This window comes from Microtus ochrogaster, chromosome 4 (genome assembly GCF_000317375.1).
Source record: "Microtus ochrogaster isolate Prairie Vole_2 chromosome 4, MicOch1.0, whole genome shotgun sequence".
Classification (NCBI taxonomy): Eukaryota; Metazoa; Chordata; class Mammalia; order Rodentia; family Cricetidae; genus Microtus; species Microtus ochrogaster.
Genome location: NC_022011.1, coordinates 19,512,170 through 19,535,472, shown reverse-complemented (window position 1 = coordinate 19,535,472; position 23,303 = coordinate 19,512,170). Strand labels below are relative to the sequence as shown.

General features: G+C 41.8%; 1 protein-coding gene across 1 annotated transcript in view; it reads left to right on the top strand.

Annotated features, from left to right (window-relative positions):
- Positions 1–6,366: 6,366 nt before the first annotated feature.
- The window catches only part of Zfhx3 (zinc finger homeobox 3), a 628,106-nt gene continuing 611,169 nt past the window's right edge, over positions 6,367–23,303 (top strand). Inside the window, exon 1 of the mRNA XM_026778321.1 lies at positions 6,367–6,623. The gene's annotated coding sequence lies outside the window, so the exon portion shown is untranslated. The remainder of the gene's footprint in view (positions 6,624–23,303) is intronic.

Genomic DNA, 23,303 nt, shown 5'->3' with positions numbered 1-23,303 from the left:
TAGAGCAACCAATATAGTCCATTATACTAAAGAAGTAAGAATGGAAGAATCACATGATGTTATCAGTTGCTGCACAAAGTCTTTTTAACAGGGTTTAGTGCGCATCCATGATTTTTCAAAAATGCTCTCAGAAAAAAAGGAAATTAAAAATCTTCCTCAACTTTATAAATAGCAGCTACAGAAGCCTATATAATGCTAACCAAAGAATGCTGAAAGTCTTAGTCAGTATGCTAAGGGGAAAGGAATGGAAAGAAGGAAGGGAAAGGAAAGGAAAGGAAAGGAAAGGAAAGGAAAGGAAAGGAAAGGAAAGGATGGAGGGAGAGAAGAAATAAAAGAAGACAGGAAAATGAAGAAGAAAGATGGGGAGGGAGAAATGGAAATAAGAGAGGGGATGAATTAAAAGAAAGATGTGGAGGGAGAGAGAAAGAAAACAATTGGAGGGAGGAGAGAGAAGGGGAAAGGGCGCTGTCAACATAGAAGTTCTTGGAACTTCCAACCATAATAGTAATAAAACTTCCTAAAATAAGCAAATTCATCAAAGTCACTAAATACAAAAAAAATTAAAAATCAATTGTATTTCTATATGATACCAATGAAAACTAGAATTTAAAACACACTGTCATTTATGGTATGATAAAAACAAGAAATACTTGGCTGCCAATCTATTAAGGTATGTGCAGGACTTGCTCCCTGAGAGGTACAAATGCTGATGAGAGAATTCAGAGATGACCTGAGGACAAGATGCACTAGCCTGTCAACCAACAAGACTATAGAGAAGATGCCAGCTCCTCTGAGAGGGGCAGGTAAGCACAAGGTAATTCCTATCCAGATCCCAGGAAGTTATCTTTTCTTGTTTGTTTGTTGAAAATTCAAGCAACATTTTTAAAATACACATATGAAGAGAAAGAACAACTCTACCAATGTTGAGGAAGAACAGAGCAGAGGAGGTCATTCCACTGGATCTAAAGACTTCTTCCAGAGCTGGAGTAATCAGCACTGTGTGCCCCATCACACAGATCTATTCAGAAGAACAGAGAGCCTGGAAACAGACCTATGTGACTATTTCCAAATGATCTTTGAGAGAGGTATAAAAGCAATCCATTGAAGGAGACCCAGGCTTGCAGCCAGTGTTGCTGGTACAGTTGGGCACCCATAGGCAAACAAAAATAAAACTTAACCCTAGGCCAGGTTGCATAGAAAAAGGAACTCTTACGTTCATTACAGAATTAAAATGTAAACCATAGAATTTTAAACTTTTAGAAAAAAAAAAGACTCTTCTGGATCTACAGCTAGTCAATGATTTCTTATATAAAACCAAAAACATGGTTCCTTTCTAAAGAAAACTTGCTAAATTAGGGCTGGAGAGATGATTCTGCATTAATAGTCCCTACCACTCTTGCAAAAGACTTAAGTTTAGTTCTTAACACCCTGTTGGGTGGCTCACAGCCACCTGTAACTCCATCATCTGGAAATCTGAAGCCCTCTACTGGTCTCTGCTGGCACCTGCACACATGTGACATTCATTCATGTGAACTCACACACATGCACACGGATTTTTAAAAAAATCCTTAAAAGTGCTAAATTGAACTTCAATAAAATCAAGCACTATTTTAGAAAAAGTTTTAATGGGACAGTGAACAGACCACCTGCAGATTGAAAGAGAAGACTTGCAAACCACATATGCAGCAGACTACAGAAAGAATTCTGAGAGCTCAGCAGTGTTGAAGCAGACCAGCTGGAAAATAGGTAAATAACATGAACAGAAATTCACCAATGATGGGGTACAAAAATCAGATAAGCACATAGAAACATGTTCAATGTCATTAACTGTTCAGAAAATACAAATTAAACCTATGATGAGCTGTCATTACCAACATGTTAGAATGGATAAAATATGAAATTTGTGGCACTACCAAATTCTAGGAAGAATGCAAAGAAAGCAAATTGAATTTTGGTGGTGGAATTGTAAAGTGATACTGGAGGTCTTAAACAAAGAAAATCATCTGATTAAAGATGCATCTCAATTTACAGTAGGGCTACCTCCCAATCTATCCATCCTAAACTGAAGACATAAGCCAGCTGGGTGTGGTCATGTCTGCTTGTTATCTCGATGCAGAAAGGCTGACAGAAAATGACTCAGGAGTTGAAGATCAGCTTTGACTACATAGGGAGTTCAAGGCCAGCCTAAGCAATAGGAAACCTTGTCTTGAATAAAAAGGAGGAGGAGGAAGAGGAGGAGGAGAAGGAGGAGAAGAAAAAGAGGGAGAAGAAGGAGAAGAAGAAGAAGAAGAAGAAGAAGAAGAAGAAGAAGAAGAAGAAGAAGAAGAAGAAGAAGAGGAGGAGTGAGGAGAAACATCAACAGGAAGAAGAGAAATAAAATAGCATGTGTTGACGATATGTTTAGTACAGGCAATCTATTTAACACAGCTAACCCCTCCCAAGTATCATGCTTAGTACAAAGTTTGCTGTGGAGTAACATTTGCTCTTGTGATTGTGTGACTGACAAAGAACTGATTCTGTCTACCACTTCCCATCATCATATGTAAACTACATCACTACTCCAAGAAAACACCAAAATTCAAAGTTCCTTTCCATTGAATGTGTACTGTTTTTAGCTCCATTGTGAAGTTGAAAAGTCACAAATTGAAGCACCCTAAGTCAGTGACTATCCATGTAAGACCCAGGAGCTGCATTCTTGGGCATTTATACCAAAGGAATGAAAACTTACAGATAGACAAAAAACTATGCAGGAATATTTGTGAAACTTTCTTTGGTAATAACCCCAAAGATATAAATAGTCCAAATGTCCTTCAATAAATGAATGGTTGGTCAACTTAGTTACATTCATTATAGGGAACACTACTCAGCAATAGCTATAGTACTGATTACGTGGTATTCTTCAACTGGCAAAGTTACTGAAATGCCAAACAGATTGGTAATAGCCTAGGGTCAAAAGGAGAGTAGGGGATGGAAGACAGTGTACGTATGCCTATGAAAGGAATCAGAATGGGGAGAGGGGATAGAGCGGTACCTTTCCCTTACTTCACCAACACCTGCTTCCCTGTTGGAATTCTGTCCTGTATCTGTAGAGGAAACGAGGTGCATTTTGTTTCAATGAGAAATGTGCTCCATAGGTTCATGTATTTTATCTCCAGTTGGTGGCTGTGTTTGGTGAGGTTATGCTACCTTTAAGGAGGAAGTATGTCATTAGGGGTGGGCCTTAAGGTTGCGTAATCTTGCTCCATTTCCTGTTTACTCTCTGCTTCCTGCATGTAGACAGACTTGGAATCTCTGAGCTTCCTGCTCCCGTCCTGGCTTCCATGCCTCTCCGCCATGATGGACTCCTATCCAACTGGAACTGTTAACCCAAATTAACTCTATCTTCTATTGATTACTTTTGATTATACATTTTTTTACAGCAACAGAAAAGTCACTAATACAAAGTAACAGGAGTTGTCTATGTTGTTATTTTCAGTTGCTTGTGGATCCACAGTTATCTCAAAAAGAAAAATTTAAAAACAACAGCAACAACCGAAACAAAACAAAAGAGTTCAAAGGATCTGTTACTCTCTGACATTTTCCACATTTAATTTTTTAATTTTTATGGTTTTGCTGCTCTTATTCATGGTAGCTGGCTCACTCATGGTTTAAATACTCGTTCATTCTGTCATCTTTCCTCCATGTCATTGGTGCCTCTCAACTAAGCATATAGATGGAAGAGAAGGAGAAGAGTACCCCAAAGCAGGGTGATGACTGATTAGCTAAGTTAGCCAGGTAGGTTAGTAGGAGCACTATAGAGGTAGCTGTTGTCTCGTCATAGGTGAGTTTCAGGTGTGCCTGACATGAGGCCTTGCTGTGAAGACGGGATTTCTGTTGCTGTGAAGAGACACCATGACCCTGGAAGGCAACTTTATAAAGAAATATTTAATTGGGATTGGCTTACAGTTCACAGGGCTAGTCCATGAATGTCGTGATCGGAAGCACAGCAGGATGCTTGACTACATGCAGGCAGACATGGTGCTGGAGAGGAAGCTCAGAACAGCAGTCAACAGAAAGAGAGAGAGAGAGAGACCCTGACTTGAGCTTCTGAAACCCCAAAGCCCACCCCCAGTGACACACTGAGTCCAACAAGGCCACACCTCCTAATAGTGCCACTCCCTATGGGCCATTTTCATCTAAACCACCACGTTCAGCTACATAATTGTTTAGAGTAAGAACATGCCACTATAGAGAGTACTTTCAGTGTCTTTATTGAAGGAAAGATATCAAAGTATAGGAAAATGAGCTCGAGATGGGAGGTATAAGGAATGGGGGTGAAGGGCGTGAGAAGAAGCAAATGGCAATAGAGCAAAGTTGCTCAAGGGTGCACATAGAAAGCAGGTGGGTCACAGAAAGCCTCCCAGATGCTGTGAGAATCATATTTGCATGTCTTGGATAACAGGTAATCTCTGTAGGCCCGAAAATTTTATTTTAAATGGTGATGGTAGAACAGAAAAACCATAAGAAGCAGGGAGGAAATGATCCCTCAGATAACCCAGAGAGAGGTTAGAGGGATGGAGAGAAGGAGGGAGGGAGGGAGAGCTTTTTGTAAGGGCTTTCCCCTCCTCCCCCAGTTGCCTAAAGAGGGAACAGAGAAATGTCTCCTGTGGGCAGAGTTTGTGACAAACCGAAATGGCTGGGGCATCATTCTGCAGCATCAGTGCATACCAAAGGCCAGGAGGCACACCAACCAACTGACTTAAACACTTCTCAGCTAGATCACATGTCAGTCTTCTCTGAATGAATGAAGCTGGGATGGAAAGAACCCACAAGCCAAGACAAACATGCCTGCTTCTGAGCTAGCTTGTGGGTTGAGATTTGTCCTCAAATTCTCTTTGAGTCACCGCCATGAAGCCTAATTTTGCAGATGACTAACCGTGATTCAGAGCAATTTCACAGCTTCTCCAGGACCATTATGGAGGAATATAGACCCACATGGGTGGGAAGAAACCTTAAAGTTCATACATTGTAGTCAAAGACAGGGCAGGCTCTCCAAGAAATGAAGAGCCGGATTTTACTATCTTCCACACCTGGGGCCAGGGGCCCCAGTGAGATATTTTCTCATTACCTCTTTCTCCATTGCTCTGGTTTGAGTGGGATGCTATCCTGTGAAAGAAAAAAAAATTAGCTTCCTCCATATAAATCTTCCACAATCAGCACAGGACCATATAGCTAAGGTGGGATATTGGGGGAAAGGGAGCTAGTACCACAGTCTACTCAGAAGCACAGAATTCAGCTGACTCGGCATGAAATAGCCTTCACTATCTCTAACTACAACACTCAGTGGCTTTTTCTTCCTCCTAGGCATTATCTCCGAGCCTTTCCTCGAGGTTTGGATCATTCACTACATCATGCTTATAAGGGGAGTTAGGAGGTCCACCCTTCACTTAGCCATTTGAGTATTTTGCCCAGGATAGAATTATGTAACTTAAAGATGAAGTAGGCAGAGAACTTTTCATATGAGAGTATATGTTTTCCAATAGTTAATGCCTAGCAACACTTTCTAAATCAAGAAATTACTAAATTAATCTTGATTAAGTCTTTCTACCAGACACCTGGGATCCTCTGTCCAGACCCAGGAACAACTCTCTATTAACCTTGAGGTTATAATTTTAATTTTTCTTTTTTTCTTTTTGAGATTGTAATGTAATAACATTTTTCCCCCTTCCCCTTCCTCCCTTCAAACCCTCCTCTACGCCCCTCTTTGTTCTCTTTAAAACTCACAGTCTCTTTTTTTTTCATGAATTATTCTTACAAAGAGATTGTAATTTTAGTTTCTCAACCTCCTTTTCATGTATTTTAGTAGTCTTTAGCTTTAAGTGGTCTATGCGGAAGAAAGACCATGTCAAAGAGTTTCGGCTGCTGTAGATGTTTCCTGGGGAAGCAGTCCCCATGATGCCTCAGTTGTCTATGATTTTGCTTTGTATACTATGATCTCTGCTCACCATGGGGGCCTTTTTTTATGCTGCATAGAAAATCAATGGATGACTGCAGGGATAAATGGATATATAGATAAATTGATAGATACATGGATTTATGGATGGGTGGATGGATGAAAGGAAGAAAGGAAGGATGGACGGACAGATGGAAGGATGGATGGATAGATGGGTGCATAGAAGGATGGAAGGATGGATGGATAGATGGGTGCATAGAAGGATGGAAGGAAGGAAGGAAGGAAGGAAGAAAGAGAGAAAGAAAGAAAGAAAGAAAGAAAGAAAGAAAGAAAGAAAGAAAGAAAATTCCTCTTCCATTTGGAAGCTTCTCTCTATCTCCAGTTACCTTACTAACTCAGTACACTGAGGAAAACTTCTTCTTTCCTTTCTAGGGGCTTGAAGAGAAAAACCAGGAGCAGCAATAAAATGCCCCTATCCCATGACCCTGCCAGGCCTTCAGGAAAATGAACCCCCAAAAGGTGTCGAGCTATCCTAGCAGAGACAGAAGTCTCCTGAGCTGGAAGGAGCTCTGCCACCCAGTGGCCCCATCAGAGGGAAGAGGTGCCTAATCACCTGCTCTTGCCAGGAGCTGTCTGGGACCTCAAACCTGGTTTCCTGAACTGGAAAGACCTGAAAAGCAAGTTGTTCCAGGTAAGTGATATTTTTTATTTCAAGTTCTAAAAAAAAAAAAAAATTGAAGAACAAGTACAAAAAACAAAGTCATGAATGCAGTGAAGCTAATTAAAACCAGGGTATGCACCACGAGTGGGTGGAGAGCTGGAAGGCTCCACCTAACCCTGGGTCAAGGACTCACTACCCGCCACCCCCACATTCTGTCCCCAAATCACGCTGATGGCCACAGTAAAAATAAACTGCCACCAGCTTCTTAACAAATACGACTTTGAGGATGAGGGGGGAAAAAGAGCAATACATTTTAAAAGGAGGAAGAAAATTACAAGTGTATGTTCTCGTGACACAGTTTTAAAAGCTGTTTGTAGCGGATGCACAGTGCTCAAAGTCCTCAGTTTTCCATTTGAAATTCTAATAAGGCCTTTGAATGGTTTGGAGTTTCTTACAAAGTAAAGAGAATGGAATGATTTAATTGAACTCAGAGGTTGGGCTGCCTTCTTTATGAGTATCTGGGTCTGTCTCGTGTCACCTTTATTCCCGTGGAATATTCTGGAAGTAATAAGGTCAATAAAAGTGAATGCAGAATAGGAAGAATGACTGGATAACCATCACGTGTATTCTGTTGTATGTTACTAGGGTGGGGGTGTCTTCGTTTTGTACCCCCTAATTTGTGTGGTCCTGTGATGTGGTAAAGAATTCGATGAACTGTCTTTTCTGCCGTTCTAAGAAGTCTTCCTCTGTTTCCAAATGCGGGGATTATATAGACACGGGTACCGAGGAGCGTTTGGCCTCTCAGAATACAGGTACTCTTTCTGTGGACTAAATATTCTCACTTTTGTTGTGGGAACACCCGGTGCCTATCAAGGGTCCTGGTCAAACTTTATGAGCTTATCCCACTGTGGTAGACATGAAACAAGGCCACAGTAGCAAAGAAAGGAAGAAGTGTTGCAGTTTGTAATAACAGCTTCCATTCTTAATTGACTTTTCTTGAGAATTCCATAAAAGCATAAGATATTTACATTATTACCACCTGTTCCTTTGCCCTCCAACTCCTCCTGTTTTCCCCATCAGATTCTTGATGTCTTCTTCATTATTCGTGTGTGTGTGTAAATATGGCCTGCTGAGATAATTTAGTATTGATCATGGGTGCTGTGATTGTTTGTTTCTTTTTAATGGCTAATCACTTGGCAGTGGATAACCCATCAGGGATTTGTCCCTTGAGAAGACTGATTCTCCCTCTCTTGGTAGCCATTAATTGCCTATGCCTCTTCATCTATGGGTGAGGGCCTTGTGAAATTTCCCCATCCACACTGATTGTCAACGAGTGTTACTGTTCTGGTCTTGTTCAGACAATATTGTTGAGATTTCATGGGTATGTTTTCCCTGCCATGTATATGATGCTATCTTATAGGAAATGTCCCAGTCCTCTGGTCCTTACCATTTTCCACGCTCTCTTCAGTGTTGTTTCTTGAACCCTAGGTACAGGGGTGGTACTGTGGATGTGTCTGTTGGGACTGTGCATCCCAGGGTCAGTTTTCTGCATATGATGAGGTGTGGCTTTCTGTAGGGGGCTCTGCATGCTGTCAAAAGAGGTTTCTTTAATGAGGGGTCAAAGGTAACCTTTGAACCTAAAGATCTGGATCTAGAACAAATTCTGTTTTATGTGTGGCTCCTAGCTCCGCTTGAACATCTTTTTTTTTTTTAACAGAGTGGGTGGCTGGGCCAGAGCGATGGCTCAGTAGTAAATGCTATGTACTGCTCCTACAAAGGCCTGGAGATTGGTTCCCAGCATCCACGCTGGACTGTTCACTGAGGCCTGTGATTCATAGCTAGGGAATACAGTGCCCTTTGCTGTTCCTCTCTAGGTGCCTGTAGGCATGGGCATAGACTCACACATATACAGGTAAGTGAAACTAAAGTTTTAAAAAACAATAGGTGGCATTTTCCTGGCATGAAAGTTCTTGATTTTCATGGAATCTGATCTTGGAAATGATAACCCAAGGCCCAGGTGAATTTTCTCTAGCACTTTATTTTTACGTGCCCAATGCCTAGTGGTCCAACTCTCCCAATATTGTGTAGATAACGCGGAAGTCTGGACCTATTTGCAGAGATTTGTGCCTCTAAGGAGAAGATGTGGCTCACACAAGCGAGATCTTCTCTTCCTGTCGTGTCTCTAGTTTCCTCCTGTCTCTTTGCCTTGAGCAGCTGCGGTTTTGTTTAGGTGTCTGTTGTTTGTTCCTTGGCTCACTTGCTTGGTTTTAGTGAAGGGAACCTTCTAACTAGAAAAGGAAGTAGTTGTTAGGCGCAGTGAGAGTGTGTTAGGGGATAAATAGAAGGAGAAGGAATTGAAACAAGTGTGAACAATTCTTTGGAGAAATCTGAATGGGGAGAATAAGGAGTGGCTTGCTTTGTGCTAACTAACCCGAGTAAAATTTCTGGAGAAAACACTGGGTTTGGCAGACCTGCTGGTCCAATGACCATGTTAGAGAAATCAGAGACACCATAAATGAAGCCCTCATGACGTTTGCAATCCTTGTAATTGACGTCAGCTTAGCATTCCTGCTTGCTTAAGTAACTCTACTGATGGTGAAGAGCCCACCAAATTCCCATCATCCTTGACAGAGTTTCAAGGATGGCCATACTTGTGTCTAGATTTTTTTCTTCCAAACAAAAAGGAGTTGGTAGTGCATTCAAGGCAGGATCATGGGATGTACCACAGCATTTGAGAACGACCTAGCTCACCACAACTGCCTTACAAAGCACCCCTACATGATGGTATCAAATGGCAATGGCGGTGGTGTCCCTGAGGCCTGTGGGTGGAGACTGTAGGCACAGGGCAGTGGGGGAGATACATCTCTGTTCTTGACGTCTCGTGTTCCACTGAAAGATGGTGCGCACACAGAGACGGGACAGTTCTATCTGCAGACTTGTCCACATGGAGTCTGTCCCTGACAGTTTAATATACCCACAATGGCTCTTTATCTCCCATACCTAGCACTTTGGCCAGGGTGACTTAATTCGTGTGAATAGTGGAACTTTTAACTTAGCAACTAGAATTACCCAGAGCAAATCTCTAAGATAAGGGGAGAAGAGCCTTCTAGGTCCCTTAAAACCTAGGCCCGGGCCATCCAAGATCACTTTCATTATGTAATGTTGGGCAAAGCAGTCACAGGCTGGCTCACTTTTCAAGAAAAGGAGCAATATACCTAACCTCACACTGGTGAACTGGTGATAGCCTTTTGGAAGTAAGTGAAGTTATGTCCAGAGGGTCAAGTAAAACCCAATAAATCAACTATTCCATAAGCAGACATTTATTCTTCTAATTACAAGTAGACAAAAATAGATAATAGATACTTTGTGGTTTAAGTAAAGTTTAATATGAAACAGTCATGCAAATACACACACACAAGAGAGAGAGCGGGGGCATGGTAAAAGAAAGACTTATCCAGCGAGGGGAACAAAAGTTACCCTGTAGGGACATAGTTAAGCCACATTTTGAAGAATAAGTAAGAAGAGTGAATATCTAGTGCATTAGAAAAAATGGTAACCCTTGGCCGGGCATAGGAGAATATGCCTGTAATCCCAGCTACTTGGAAGATTACAAGTTCAAAGCCATCCTGTGTCACTTAGTAAGACCCTATTTCAAAGTAAGATTTAGGAGAAACATCTGGAGATGTGATTCTGTTAAGAGTGCTTGCTTAGCATGGGGAAGGACCTGTGCTCTATTTGAAGCACCGAGGGAAAAAGAATAGATTTCCATCGCTTCGCTTGGAAGGCATTAGCTGGAGACAGTGTCAAGGCAGAGTTAAGGAGCCCTATCCTCGGGCCCTCACTCCATTGGAAACCCTGACGCTCCGTCTCAGACCCTTAAAGCAAATTGTACAAATGAAAGACCACAGTGTTCTGGGTCTCTGTGGCATAGAGAAGAAGAATTGCTTTGCTTGGCTGCTGGGTGGGAGATTCCTCCATGGCAGAACCTCCTGGTTAATGGAGCAGAGACCCCTGACTCTTGTCCTGAGCTGAGCCTGCTGCTTCAGGAGACAATGCCTGTCACCAGGGCAGGCTGTGAACCTGCCAGAACTTCCTGCCGCCGCTCAGATCAGATTTCGAAGATGTTGCCTGGAGATGTGCATTGTATTTTGAATGTGATTAAAAAAATTGAAATGGTGATTTTATACACAGATGTTGATGAAAAATGTGTTTTAAAAGAGTAAATTAAAATCTCATTAATATTTCAGCGAGAGTGTTTTGTGCTTATCTGTTTCATCTCTCTTTCTGACCTATGGCTTAGAGTTCACAGCACGAAGGAGATGGTAAAATCTGCTCACCATAAAATGTTAATTATAACTAAATTACAGCACAAGCGTTCAATCAGCCACATTAATTCTACATAAAGTGAATTATTGTAGCAGAAAATTTTGAAATGTGACTGAATTTTGTAATCTTCCGTCTCCCTTTTTTTTTCTTACCTCTCCCACTAACCCTGATTCCCATGCGCTTCTCCCAGAACCCCAGAGTTCTTTGTGACCCGGCCAGCTCACTCACCTGACGCTGTTTTGAAAGTTAAATTCCCTGGCAGCCCTCACCTCTCTGGATGGTTCTGAGCTGGACTTCCGTCTCTTTGCTTGATGGCAACATAAAGGAATGCTTTGACGATTTGCCAACTGTTGTGTTCCTACGGTGAAGGCATTGGGCTTGCCCTGTGGGACAGTTCTCTCCAAAAACACGCCCCACGTGCAGATATGTGTTAGCATTGTTAGAACTGCGATTTGGAGGCCATGGAAATGGTTCAGCCATGAGAGGCTAGGCTCACAACCCAAACTTCAACACACTGTGATTTTTCTCCTACGTCTATGTCTGGTGGGAAGTTACAAATTTGAACATTAATGCTTTCATAACCTAAACCCATTGTATGTCCCATTATGGCATTATCTCAGAGAAATACTTAAGAGTAATAGCAACAGAAGGGCAGTATTAAAAAAAGTTTAGAAAATGCCGAAAACATCGAGTGTAGGTAGCTCATTCTGTCAGCCCCGCTAATTGTATTTTAGTAGCAAAACTCCTCATGTTCCCCCCCCCCCAATGAGAGTACCCCCATGAATTTAGTGTGTCATTAGAAATGGGAGGTTGCTTTGTGCTAATGGGATATTTAATGCAGTGATAGATGCCATTAGGTACTAATGGATACAGGGGCCAGGAGGGGCTGCAAATTTTGCAAAATACCAGGGAGCAAATAAAACTTTTCATTATGCGGTGCTGCTAAGAGCCACCCAAATTCCTGCCACAAGCAGCCTGAAAGCATTGCATGGTAGGAGTTCTGAACTCCTCAGCACCCTGTATGTTGAAGCATTGCACCATGGGTCTGGCCCCGGGGCATCCTGGGTCAAGCCCAGTGCTTTCCTAGCATAGGGGGAAAATTGGAGTCTGTGGTGGATGAGACAGAAGCTGGGTACTCCCCAGTCTCCTTACCGACTCCTCAAGCAGCTTTATGAGAGCTTCAGGCACACTCATGTAGCTGGTCTCACGAGAACACGAGGACCTAGCCGGACAGAGAGCACCAACATGTGCCCTTCGTCTCCCAGGGAGCAGTGTGGTCAGGTTCTGTCTTCCCGTTCACAGAAGGTACAGGCTTCTCTTCGTTCCCACAGGTAAACAACTTTATTTAATACTCACAGGACCCCACAGAAGTCTGGAGAGCTGAGCAACATAGAAAGCCTCATATGAGGAAAATGCACTAATAACTACATTAATAAGGAAAATGAAGCAACAGGAATCATATACTACTAAGAGAAAAGGCTCCCCCCTGCTAGAGGGAAGAGGGAAGGAATTTTCAATCTGCTAATGGTTGAAGCTGTTAATCTGCGGATATGAGATGCAGGGTGGGGCTGGGAGTGGGATAGGGGGTGCTCCTTTGACATCCTCAGATACCCCAAGGATTAAAGTATCCGAGTCAGAGTTAGATCCGGTCACTAAAGCTCAACAAGCAGCTTTTCCTGGAGGCTTTAATCTTCTGAAGAAAATTAAGAATAAGAAGATATAGTGGAGTTGAGTGAGCGCTCCTTTAGCTTGGAACCACAAGCAAAATGATGATCGATAAATGAAGACAATTGTGAGTCCAGAGTTATCACCCTCTCCCCCCTTTCTCTGCCCTGAATTCTCAGAAAATCTTAACTCCTAATTTCCTTCTTGGTCCCCTAGAAAATCAGGAAGACAGTCACAACCTGGTTTAAGAAGCCTGTTTTTGTTTCTCAGTAGAATAACTTTGTTTTTGTGAAAACCATACCTGCCCACTGTGCAGAATACTAAACAGTCAGATCTGAGGAAGGGAATGAAATCTTACCAACACGTTCACCACACCAAGACAGCCATCTCTAGATTCTGGACCACGTCTGCAGCATTTATCTACCATATATGTACATAAAGGAAAAAGAAGGTTGGACGACAGAAGCAGGAAAATCAAAGAAACTGAGTCTTGAAAAGGATTTGGGGAACTCTAATGACTAATACTGCGTTGTTTATTGAAAATGAGATGAGAGGGCAAATTGTGTGTCCTCGGCCACGCACGTGCATGATGGGTACTCCCACAGATATTGGCTGTGGGTGGTGATGGATGGGCTACCAGTTGAGTTAGGTGATAACTACACAGGGTATAGGAGAAGCAAACTGCCGTTGTTGCATGCCGTTAATCAGCATGAGTTTGCTTTTCAGTTAAATTTCAGGAGAATATGTATGTTAAAAGTCAGGAGTATTGAATTCGTTTTGTATGAGTGTGTGCAATGTCTGTGGATATGCGGGAAGAATGTATGCATACCAGTGTATACGCACGCAAAGCCAGAGGAGGACCATGGGTTCCACATTTACTGTTCCTTATTCCCTAGAGACAGGGTCTTACACTGAGCATGGAACTTGCCACATTTTGGCTTGGCCATAGGCCAGCAAACTCCAGCAATCCTGTCTTTGCCGTTCTTTCCACCAGCATTCGTGTTACAGGTGCATGTGGCTGCGACCTGGCTTCTTCTGTGGGTGCTGTCATCTTAACTCATGTACTCCTGCTTGTCCAGAGAGTACTCTCACCCCATAGTCTGTAACAACACTAAAGTGTTGCAGTAGAAATTGGGGGGGGGGAGCTATAAAGGTAAAATCGAAAGGATTTCTGATCTACTTCATCAAAACATAGTTCTTAATCCATCTATGATTAAGAAAGGAAAAAGATATTAGGGGGAAGACATTGTCTAGATCCATCTTTGTGTGCTATCATGTTTTAGTCCTAAACATTACTGACCAATGCCTTGCTTAAAACATGAATTAGAAAGTTCGCACACAACTGCCCCATTTCCCACCTCTATTTCCTAATATTTCCTGGTTGTCATTTTACTTTGTACTGAGACATTTTCTGTCACGAAACTAAGAACCCCACATTTGCTTCTGTATTTTTATGTTTCTGTTTATAATGATCCAGTGCTTATGTTTTGAGATCTATGCTCCCTATATTTTGTGTGTATAATTTATCTCTTAGTTAGATGAATCTTACCTTGAAGCAGAATTGTTCTTTACTGTTATTTTAGTTGGTACATATTTGCTCATATTTATAAGGTAAAGTGTGATGATTTGGCATATGTATACATTGTGTAATGATAAAATCAGCAGACCTAGCATATTTCCTCTGTGATACTTCAAACTCTTGTCTGTGAGTTCGATGTAAATGTAGGCAGAGGCTGCAGATTTGGTTCAGCAGTTTGGAGCATGCACTGCTCTTGAAGAGGCCTGGATTGTGGTTCCCAGCACCCATGCTGGCTACTAACAACTTCTGTAACTCCAGCTGCAGCAGATCTAGTGCCCTCTTCTGTCTGCTGTGAGCCCCGGGCATAACCCCACCCTGATACATGGGAACACAGATGCATGGGTACACACAGATACATGGTAACACAGATACACGAGTACACATAGATACACGGGCACACACGATTAAAATAAAATAAATATTCTATGTATGTAACAAATTGTGGTGAGCTTTATTCAAACAACTATACCAAAGGACAAGAGAATTAATTCGTCCTGTCGATCAGTTTTAAACATATTGCCCACCCTCTCTCTAGCCCATATTTTTGTCCCTTCCTACCCACTAGTCATGAGTATTATTCTTTTCTTTAAGTAGATACTTAGCAAAAGCTTAAACACTACGTTTTAACTTCTTCTTACACGCCTAATGATACTGACTGTGTGTGTGTGTGTGTGTGTGTGTGTGTGTGTGTGTGTGTGTGTATGCCCTAGCAGGGACATAATCTGGGGAAGCTATGCTCTGAGAGTGTTGTAGGCCTTTGTTTGCTGTGCCCTGGCACTAAGCAGCATCGTTTAATTACACTTTAGATTTATGGCTGAGCTCATCAGTGCTATATACGCTTGAGAATTTCTCTCTCAATTGAGATCGCACTCAAACATAAACTTGACTGGATACTATGTCCTGAAAAGCTTTAAAAATAAAAGCCCCGAGGAATGTCACCTTCTTGTCTTCTGGGAATTAAAATCTATGGAGAAGATGAATACTCATCCAACCATTCTGTCTACAGAAAACTTACTGAATGAAGAAGGTTTTCACTAGCCTCTCAACCCATAAAGAAAATATTCGACATCAGCCAATTCACATCCATTTTTCCTAAAATGCATGTACTGTGCCCTTAAATTGCCGCATGCATGTATTCCTCTGTGGGGTGTGTGTGTGTGTGTGTGTGTGTGTGTGTGTGTGTGTGTGTGGGTGTGTGTGTGTGTTAAGGTATGTCTTCCCCTTATATATCTGGTTTTCCCCTTTCCTTTAAGTCTTTGCTCCAAGGATGTGTATTTTTCTTTTCCTATTTCCTCTTTGTGGTTTCCTTCCATATCTCTCACTAACATTCTTTCAAGTGTTACCTCTATGTAAGTAACCCTACTTTCAACTGTGTCTATTCTGTGCTACCTGGACTAAAACTTGTTTATTACTTCTGTATTAAAGATCCAGACTTGGGTGCTTTGTTTGGTTTCTCTCACCCTACTGTTTAATAGCTTGTCATCTACTGCTAATTTTAGTCTGCCATGTTAAACTCTTCCGTAGCATGTGATGCTCAAAAGAAATCTGATTTCTTTGGGTTTTATTTTCTTGCAAAAGAATGCTCACCTCTCTCTCCCAAATGCTTGTGAATCTTCATTAAGATCTAATCTATAATATGACTTAAGAAGCCTAAGGACTCCCTTAGAGTGACATCACTGTCTCTAAGTTGTGAGTCTTTTTTTTTTTTGCAAAGCTACATATTTTCTATATTCCTTTTTAACCAGAATATAGTAAAAATATTTAAATATTATATATGCTTTTCCCATTCATCTTTAAGCGTGATTATTTTAGGAGAGGATCCTGGCTTAAAACAAGGAAATTTCTTACTAGATTCATCTCCCTAAATTGATTGTCTCCCCGACACAGCAAAACTATCCAAACCAAATTTTCTGGCTTAACAGTTTTCTCCATCAGCAAACCTTTGTGGGTAATGAGTGCTTGCTTTCACAGTTTTGGCAATTTCTTTGGTTTGCCTAGCTCTTTCATCCCACATAGTTCCTTGGCATGTTGAAGACCTTTTTAATGTTTTATCCAGCATATATTGTTTTCACTGGAAGGTTCAGTTGAAAGGGACTCACTTGACATTATTGAAAATGTAATTATTCTATTTTTATTCATGCATTTGCTGCCTTGTTCTTACTTCATGTACCTATCTTCTCAAACTTAACAAATGTCAGGGCTGGAGAGATGCACTTACTACTCTTCAGAGAACTCCAGCTCCAAGAAATCTGATACCCTCTACTGGTCTCCATGGGTACCAGCATGCATGCATGCAGCACACACACACACAGATTTTTTTTTTAATTTAATGAATGGACCTGCAGATAAACAGCAGAATTCTTTTGGGAAGTCTTAGAGAAAGTAAGAAGAGCTATTTTATTTTAGTGAACAAAGATGGGTAAAATATATATATAGTGAGAGAGAGAGGTGTAGAGAGGGGTACATATAGAGAGAATTCATATATATATATAATGTATAGGTATATGTATATATTTCTAAATTTATAAATTATATCCATTATACGGTTGTCCTTGATAGCCATTAGATATTCTATGAACCCCTGCAGACAACAGAATCTGTGGTCTCTCAAGTCCCTTCTATAAAATGGCATGGGTATTTTCAGATAAGCTATGCATCCTGCCACACACTGTAAATCACCTCTAGATCACTTACGGTGCTGCACACAATGTAAACACTGTTTATGCTCTATTGTCTAGGGAACGACAATAAAAAGCCTATGCATGTCCAGCCAAGGTGTGAATTTCAAAACCCTCTTTCATCTGCAGTTCGTTGCGTTTGCAGACACAGACCGTGTGGATGTGAGGGGCTAGCTATCTGTATGTGTGAAAAGAGTTTTATCAGAGGTGAGCCCGGGTGAGAGGGCACAGTCGTAGGTGCGTGTGATGTGGGCCGTGTGTGTGCTGCACGGACACTCCACTTGAGAGCACTGAGAGTGCCTGCCACTCAGTCGCCTCCCATCAGCTTCTGCCCGACACCAAAGGACCACATCTTTCTTATGGAGGCCACTACACAAATCTACTCAGCTAAAATTCTACTTTCAAATAATCTTCTTTTACAAAGATGTCACGCTGAGCTGAGTTTTAGAAGGGACCTGACTTTTGACTGGTATGTATCTCACAGATTTGAATGGAGTCACAAAAACCCAATCCCTTTCCTCTGTGTGAACTGTCTAACCTGGTGGCTACAAAGTACTGAGTTACATTACCACTAAGGGGAGAAACCTGAAATGATCTCTACGTTCATTCGTTCGTTCGTTAAGAAAATTCCCATGCATAGCACAAAGCTAGGGGATTCCAGTCAGCTACTTTGCATATAAGGTGATTAGTGCATATATAATTGTGGGAATGTACATAATTTTATAGATATGAATATTAAAAGTATATTTATGATATAATTATACTTTCTATAATAGAAATATAAATCTGCTTTATATATTTAATTCATTCTATTCCATTATTTATATGTTGTATTATAAATGATACACTATGACAATTTTATATTTAATATATTCAATTAAATGTTTCTTATAAAAGTGACAGTCTATTAAATATAGATTCATGATATGTTATGCTATGTTATAGTAGAAATATATTTTCATATAGTAGAAATTCTAAATTTTAATATATAACTTCAAATATATCTAATTATATTTTAATAGAAATCAAAATCCCCACCCAAGAGATCATATACGTATGTATATTTGTGTGATGAGTACCTCTAACATGTGTGCTTCATGTCATCTGAATAAATTATACATATTAGAAATCATTTTAAGGTTACTGAAATTTTTAAGTATTTTACCAAAGGAAAGCTAAATTTAGGATTCAGTGGGTGGGAAGATTGTTGTGTATTTTTGGGATGCATTTGGTAAACTAAGAAACAACTGAAGAATACCTTGTGTCCTCCTCAAATATGGTGGGATTTTTTCTGAATAATTTATTTCCATGTTCGTGGAGAGTGGGAGAGGAGAAAGAGGAAAGTCAGTTAGGCTGAAACATCATTGGAAAACAGGAAAGAGAACGAATTCACACAAGCCACGGGGTCCCAGTGCTGAACTAAGGTTTCAAGAGATGGTCGGTCAGACATCATTGGTAACTTCCTGTAAGGCTCTGGGATCTGGATGTGATCTTGAGGAGTGTCCATTTGTGGAAACTTCTAGACGAGACACTACCAACTCTGGTAAAAAGTTTCCATGAAGGATCAGCAGCACATTCTTGTGATCTACAGGAGTTCTGATCATTTTCTCAGGGGGAGCTGTATTTTGTTGAGTGAAATGTCCACAGGGAAGCACATCTCTGTGGCTTCCGTTCACAAAACATTTCCGTAGACTTCTGATCTTTGTAAACATTTGAGGCTATCCCATAGGCTTGCAAACTTGTCATGCTTCACTGTCCTGTTGAATAAAGTCCTAGATTCTCTAGGAATGTATATGCTGTCATGAGGTCATTGGCTGTTGATCGAATATGACACATTCCCCATTGGCGCATGTATTGAAGGCTTTGTCCTCAGTCAGTGTTGCTGTGTGGGGCGATTAAAGAGAAAAGCTTGTTATCCCCGACTCCTTCTTATTAGTTCACTGTTTCTGGACTACATTCATGTAAATGGCTCTTTTCCACCACACACTCCCACACCTGTGATGTCCTGTCCAAGCTCACAGGGCCAAATGAATCTAAATTAGACCCCACTGAAACCCTGAGCCAAAATAAATCCCTTCAATCTGTCAGGAATTTGGTCGTAGCCCTCCTCCAAATTCATGTGTGTAAGTCCTAACTTACTACGGACTGTGATTGTATTATAAGCCTCTAAGTGTGCAGAGGGACAGTGGTGAAGAAACAGGGAGACACAGCCAGCTACACATGAACAGAGAGACCTCACACAAAAGCAGACCCGCCAATAGCTTCGTCTTGAATGCTCATCTAGCAGACTCTGATCAAATGTGTTTCTGTGGTACAAGTCCCCAGTCTGGGCCCTTGGTCACGGCAGCCCTTGCAGATGCGTGTGTGTCGTCTCCCTGCCAGACCTCTCCATCCTTTCTGAGTCTTGGTGAGAGTCAAGGCCCAGACTCTGGCTGGTGTGGGACTTCCCAAGCACCCAAAATCTCACCGCTTATTGATTTCCTTTTATGCTGAGTGTTTGTTGTCGGAGACTTGCTCTCTGTGCTTGTGGGACACGTTTGTTTACAGAGTAGTTCTGCAGATGTAACTTTGCCAACTCCTCACATCTCCAGTCAGTGGCTTGCAGCAACTCCATGAAAATTATACAGACAGTAAGTGGCAAGGCTGGCAGTGGGATGAAGCTTTAGATGTTCACTATCAAGGATGCTCAATGTGGGATGGTCAGGGACTGACGGTGGCTTCAGAACACAGCCGACTTGTCCTCCTGTTGGATGACCTCTCGTGAGCTTCCTGTTAGTATGTGCTATTACCTTTAGCTAGATGTTTGCACACATGGCATTCTTACTCAACCTACCTGGATTCTCAAGGGAGTCAGGTTCTGAGCTGTCTGTTCCTTTTAGTCACTGGGCTTGGGGAGTATGTGTTGATTGACAGGTTAGTTTTTAGCCAGAGTCCAACATATCACTCAGCATTCAATGTTCCCCCAAATAAATATAAAAGTGACAGGACACACATACAATGTCAACCTGGTCTTTTTTAAGATAAAGACTAGGAGGGGTTATGTATAAAAGTAATACCATGAGTTGACATTATATTACAATCATAATTATAATATTTATTATATTTATATAGCATCTCTCTCTCTCCTTCTCTAAGGGCCTCATAGTCATTTGTAAGCAGTGGGCCTGATCCTGCTGCTAAATAGAAAATAAATTGCTTATCTCTTGAAAGAGAATTAACTCTTTCAGGGCACTGGGGTACCATTTAGTAAATTAATAATCCTCTAAATGACACTCCAGATACATAGGATCCCCACTTATAAACCTGGAAAATGAGCGCATTCCCAGTGCTTAAAAGAAATTGGGGCATGCCTAAGAGAAATCAGACTACAAGCTCAGAATACATGTAATGGACTCATCTCTCTCCCCTAATAACTTTATGTTCATTCTCATGGAAATCCGTGTGTGATGGAAGATGATTGTGTTTGCTAAAAGCTGGCACTTCTGATCTTTTAATCTACTAATATGAGAGCAATAAACGGGAAGGGGTAGGCGACGAGAGAAGGCAAGCGGTGGTGTCTGCACACATGGGAGTGGTGGTGGTTTGCACTGCTAAACAGATTTTGAAAAGACAATGACTTTTCCCCCCAAAGCCCTTTGGAAGACTGACCTAAACACTTCCAGAAAACATTCATCTACCTCCGAAAGAGTAGTCAGTGAGCTGGACTTTTACCTCACGGGTCTTCTTGTGTCCATGGCTAAGGTAGGTAGGGATGGATAGCGATCAAGAGGGGCATTTTCTGAGTCAGAAATCAGCTTCTCAGCCAGTCAGGAAAGAAACTGGGGACAAGTTGACTCAAAGCTGCCAGACATACTGTATTCCGCTGGGACTGTAGGCCAGCAGAACTGAAGGATGAGGCATGGCTTAGTCACAAAATGCTTGCTTTGCTAGCCTGAGGACTTGAGTTCAACTCCAGAACCCAGGACAAAAAAAAGAAAAATTCAGGTGGTGGGTGGCGCATGCCTTTAATCCCAGCACTTGGGAGGCAGAGGCAGGTGGATCTCTACAATTTTGAGGCCAGCCAGGTCTACAGAGCTAGTTCTGGAACACCCAAAGCTATGCAGAGAAACCCTGTCTCTGAAAACAAACAAACACAGGCACCCAGCACCCGTGGCAGTAATGTTTATAGTCCTGGTGCTGAGAGGGAAGGGACAGGGGTACCTGAGGATTGTTGTTGGCCGGCCAGCCTAGATCACTGACTGAGTCCCAAGCCAGTGAGAAATGTTGTCTAGAGCAAAACAAAAGAGCAGTGAACAGCATGAGAGAGAAAGAGAGAGAGAGAGAGAGAGTCCATTAACGCTGAGTAGATCCATTCTTAAAAAAAAACCAGGTCAACTTCTCTCTCTCACTGTTGCCTCTTTCTACCCCTTGGTATATGACCTCATCTCATTATGAATTTCTAGAGTTCACTCATTGACTCCGACGCCTCTTGGAGTCTTGCTTGTCCGGTGTTGCTGTGCTGAATTCTGATTGTGATTCAGTCACACGCTATTGATCGGGAGCCTTTCGGTTTATGTGCAATGAGATAGAATTTGGAAACTGGCTGTGTCTTATTGACTTTCTCATTTGCGCTTCTAGGAAACTCACGGGATGGTCAGAGGGGTTGCTAGCAGGTAGTTTGGTTGTTCAGTAAACACAGCATAGATATCCTCCAAAATGTGGGCCATTCTTGCCAGTGCCCCTCTCTTAGATGGCCCAGACTTGAGAAAAGCATCAGCATGTATTACTTACTATACCTCATGACCTCTGTCCTCCATCTGAGCCCAAGGTTTAGCCTCTTTGTGAAGCCTCCTATCTTCCCCCTCGCCTCTTCTTGCCTCACTGACAGTCAGCTGCCAAGGGCCTCTTTACGCAAAACTGAGTTTTTTCTGAGAGAAATCTGCCGAGTAAGTCCGATTTCAGCAGTCCGCACACCTCTGAGCCCCTCGAACTCCAAGGAGCAGTCTTAAAGAGAAGCATCAGCAGGCTGCCAAGAAGAAATCAGAGCAGATCAGCAAAATGTCGTGGACGCAGGGAAGGAATTACGAGCCACAGACAAACGGCCTTCATTTTCCAGTAAGCAACATGACTGGTAACAAAAATAAACATTGATGGGAGAAAGTGTGTGCTCGGTCTAATTGTATAATTGAAGGTTGCCCTCGATATATCACACGGGGATTGAAATAACAGAGCATCGGCAAGTCACTCCGCGGTCTCCCTCTGACCCGGCATTTTGCATGTGTTTGCACTGCGGTATGCATAAGGATCGAAATATACTGAGTCTGGGGATTCCGTCCCTGGGATGGCTCAGTGGTCACCAGTGCCGAAGTCGTACTACATGCAGCTCGAAGTTAGCAAAATGAGATGAGAAATGGAGCCACAACTTCACTTCCCGGGTGACCCTCTTCATCTTCCATATGCTGGTTAATCACCGTCTATGTGATAAGTTAAGGAGCCTCGTCAGCAGCACCCTTCTGCTGACGACTCTTCTCTCTGGCAAGTTCCAGAGGTGATAGATTCCTCACCCCCATCCGTGTTGCTGATGCTAGACCCTCAGAGCATTTCCAGGGAAAGCTGGGTCCTACTCATTTCTTTTGCTTTTGAGAAAGGGAAAAATCCACCCTCCCGTGAAGGTTATGTCCTACGAAGGTGCTGTCTTTGTGTACAGATCCCCACCCCTTCTGTTCTGGTATTCTGTCACTCAAAGGATCACCCTGTCCTTAGCAAAGGCTTCTGGGTTCTGACCTTTGTCTCTGGGGTCCTGACCACCACTTTCTTTGCCATCCTGTGATGGCGGATTCCTCTCCAGTGGAAAACATCATCCATACACAGTAACAGACAAGGAGTTTCCATGAAGGAGGGCTTGAGTTTCTGTGGGAAACTCCATGCATTTACTTAACTTGTATTATTTCCAAAGGGCTGAAAATACAGGACCATCCTGAGGTTTAAAAGTCCTACAGCAGAGGTTCTCAACCTTCCGTACACTTTGACCCTTTAATACAGCTAGTTCCTCACGTTGTGGTGACCCCCCAACCATACAATTATTTTTGTTGCTACTCCATAACTATAATTTTTCTACTGTTACAAATCATAAAGCAAATATCTTTGTTTTCCAGTGGTCTTAGACAACCCGGTGAAAGGGTCATTTGACCCCCAAAGAGGTCAAGACCCACTGGCTGAGAACCACTGTGCCATACAAACTTACTGGTGATAATTATCATTGATAAAAATTACCTATATTTGTAATTTTAAAAAAAAGTCAGGTTTTCAAAATGTTTGTATTTTATAAAACCTGTAGGTGATATATGGTTAATAGGATTTGCCTTTGACATTTTTCTTTCTTCTTACCAAAATGAAAAATGATGATTATCCATGGGATGTTAACACACAGCGATTAATAGTTCATTATTTCTTTTATCTCGAGATTTTTTTTTGATTTGTTTA